The following is a 3653-nucleotide window of genomic DNA, read 5'->3' on the forward strand; positions in this document are numbered from 1 at the left end:
GCTGATCTTGAAGAGTCATTAGAACATGTACCAGCAGGCAGAATAGGACAATCAGGACAGAAAGAGGAGCAGCAGGCTTGGAGGATGGAGTTTGAAGATATGCATGAGTCCAGAAACTGATCAACTACACCCACTCATTCGAGAAAATAAATACCCATTGACTTCCTTCTGTGTGAGAGACACTGAGAAGACATGCAAGAAAAGAAAGTGAGAATTTATGTTTATTGACTCTCTTAAAAGCACTAGGCTTTGGGACCAGCAGTTAGCATAATGGCTATGTTGCTGGACTCCCATGTAGTTGACCAAAGTTTGAGTCCTGGGCGTGGTGGTTTAAACTCATGCCGGGCACATGTGCACGCGTGCCCAAGATCCTGAGAGGAGAATGAAAGAGAAGGGATTGCAGCCTGGTTATCTCCTCAGGGGTTGGGGGGGGCAGTTCTCACTTTCTGTCTCTCTGGCTCTGTCTTTCTTTCTGGTGAGCGCATGCACCCCATCCAAAAAGGGGAAGCAAAAACCTCTTTTAAAAAAAAAAAAGGCACTAGGCCTTATGCTAACACTTTTTATTTATTTATTTATTTATTTATTTATTTATTATTATTATTTTTTTATTTTCCTCCAGGGTCTATGTGCTTACAGGAGAGAAATAAAAAGAGAAAGGAAAAGTGAGAAACCGCCATCCCCCGGGAGGGTGGGGAAGATGGCCATGATATAGCCTCTCCTCTCTATTCTCAAGATTTTGGACATACATGCAAATGTGCCTGGCATGTTTTTCGAGTCACCGACTCTGGGACTCGAATGCATAGTTGGCCATGTGAGATCCAGTGCCTAAATCAACAGCCACCTACTGGCCCTTGTGCTAATCATTTCAACCTTGAATTCATACTCAAGAAATCAGTTATCTAGTAAAAGGAATACAAAGCAAACCAGTAACTACAGTCCAAAGTAAAAGATGAGAGTAGTTATATGAGAGTTTTGTTAGAAATTTTCCACATATAGAAAAACAACTCTAGCTAAGAGAAACCAGGGAGGCTCCATAGAGGAGAAGGCATGATTATCAGATCTTTATTTTTTAGGCATATTTGGTATTTTATTTTGAAGTTTATTTATTTCCTTCATGAGAGAGAGAGAGTAGGGTATTTTTGTCATGATACTCCTCAGAGTCCTTTCTGCAGCCAGCCGAGATCATGGGCTTGCCCGTGGCTGCACCAGTGGGTTCCGGTAGACACCAGATGTGAACCCAAGCCTTCCCCTATGGTTTCCAGCATTAGGCAGCAGTACCCACTGCCTGTGCCATCATGGCTAGGCCATGGCTATTGGGTCGTGAAGTCTGTGTGCTCTTCGAGACAAAAAAGGAGAAGCATCCCAACAAAGAATAATAGGGCTAAGCCATGCAGACATTAAACACAGGTTGAATATCCCTTATCCAAAAAGACTGGGACTAGACTGTTTCAGATTTTAGATTTTGGAATATTTGCATTTATATGATGGGATATATTAGAGATAAAACCTACATTTAAATGTAAAATTGATTTATGTGTATAAAACATCAATGTATTGCTTCATAAACATCTTATACACACATCCTAAAGGTGATTTTATAAGATATTTTTGTATTGTGCAGTTTGTCTGTGACCCATCCCATGAGGTCAGGCGTAGAATTTTCCACTTGAGGTATCATTGGCACTTAAAAGTTTTGGATTTTGGAGCATTTCAGGTTTTGGATTTTCAGGTTAGGGATATTCAACGGTGCAATATTGTACTCTGTGGGAAGTGGGGCGTCAGGGAGGTAGAGTCGTGAAGGTACAAAAGAGCAGAGGCACGGGGTAGCAGCAGCCACATCGCGCCTCTGCCCACAGTGGACGAGCACGAGGTCAGGGAGGACCCAGGCAGAGCCTCCACAGCTGCCCCAACCCAGCTAGGTTATGAGAATGTTGACATTGCTAAAAGCAAAGCTGCTTGGTCACTGAAGAAAAGGGAAAGTCGGGACCACGGTCGGCATAATGACTCTGTTGCTGGACTCCCATGTAGTCTACTGACGTTCGAGTCCCAGGCCCAGTGGCTTAAACTCATGCTAGGCACATGTGCTTGTGTGCCCAAGATCCCAAGAGGAGAATGGAGAAGAAGGGATTGTGGCACGGCCATCCACCCTGGGGAGTGATTTCTCGCTTTCTGTCTCTCTGTCTCTCTGTCTTTCTGGCGAGCGCACACACCCTATAGCAAAAAACAAACAAACAAACAAACAAAAAACCTCTCCAAAAAAAAGAAGAAAAGAAAAGAAAAGAAAAGGGAGAGTCTGTCTTCTCTCAGTAATCATGAATAAGTAATCGTGAATTCTGGAGGAGAGAGCTTCATGGGCACACCAAAGACTCTGAGTGCTATCTTACAGGGACGAACCTAGTCAGCACGATGATGGCTCTGGTCTTACAGTTCTGTTGGAAAGCACCTACGAGTTACTAAAGACCAAGTCAAATACTTGATGATTCCACGGTATAAACCAATTATGATTATTCACCTTGGACAACTGACCAATCCAAGCACACTTACTGGAAGCAGATGCCTCTGGAATCCTAAAAGTGATAACGGTTCATCTTCTGTTTTCACAAAGGCTTCTCTTTTTGCTCTTGCAAATGTCTATGCAGTTAACCTTGACTGATCAAAAATAAAGAAATCTAGACCTTACTTTTTTGAATCATGAAAAATAGTCTACTGACGTTCGAGTCCCAGGCCCAGTGGCTTAAACTCATGCTAGGCACATGTGCTTGTGTGCCCAAGATCCCAAGAGGAGAATGGAGAAGAAGGGATTGTGGCACGGCCATCCACCCTGGGGAGTGATTTCTCGCTTTCTGTCTCTCTGTCTCTCTGTCTTTCTGGCGAGCGCACACACCCTATAGCAAAAAACAAACAAACAAACAAACAAAAAACCTCTCCAAAAAAAAGAAGAAAAGAAAAGAAAAGAAAAGGGAGAGTCTGTCTTCTCTCAGTAATCATGAATAAGTAATCGTGAATTCTGGAGGAGAGAGCTTCATGGGCACACCAAAGACTCTGAGTGCTATCTTACAGGGACGAACCTAGTCAGCACGATGATGGCTCTGGTCTTACAGTTCTGTTGGAAAGCACCTACGAGTTACTAAAGACCAAGTCAAATACTTGATGATTCCACGGTATAAACCAATTATGATTATTCACCTTGGACAACTGACCAATCCAAGCACACTTACTGGAAGCAGATGCCTCTGGAATCCTAAAAGTGATAACGGTTCATCTTCTGTTTTCACAAAGGCTTCTCTTTTTGCTCTTGCAAATGTCTATGCAGTTAACCTTGACTGATCAAAAATAAAGAAATCTAGACCTTACTTTTTTGAATCATGAAAAAAAAAGACCAGAGGTGTAAAAGTTGTCTTGAGGTGGTAAATTCATACTGAGCACCAGAATAAATGTGTGTGAGAGATCTTTTTGAGGCAAACTAGAGGGGAAATCCATTGGAGTGAGGGAAAGATCCGAAGCTGAGTAGTGACTGAGGAGAGTTCCTTCAATGTGATCTCGAAGGAGAATTTGGGCTCATATTCCAGCAAAGGGTCCCTAAGCAGACCGCAAATTTAGACACATCTTTTATCTACTTTGACATTTAGTGTTTTCATTTATAAAGAGAGAAG

At 42.5% G+C, this 3653-nt stretch overlaps 1 pseudogene; it reads left to right on the forward strand.

Moving 5' to 3' along the window:
- The first annotated feature begins 2946 nt into the window (after window positions 1-2946).
- On the forward strand, window positions 2947-3327 carry LOC114007455 (tctex1 domain-containing protein 1 pseudogene; annotated as a pseudogene).
- Window positions 3328-3653: the final 326 nt, after the last annotated feature.

The sequence above is a fragment of the Tupaia chinensis genome, unplaced genomic scaffold (genome assembly GCF_000334495.1).
Source record: "Tupaia chinensis unplaced genomic scaffold, TupChi_1.0 Scaffold000179_1, whole genome shotgun sequence".
NCBI lineage: Eukaryota > Metazoa > Chordata > Mammalia > Scandentia > Tupaiidae > Tupaia > Tupaia belangeri.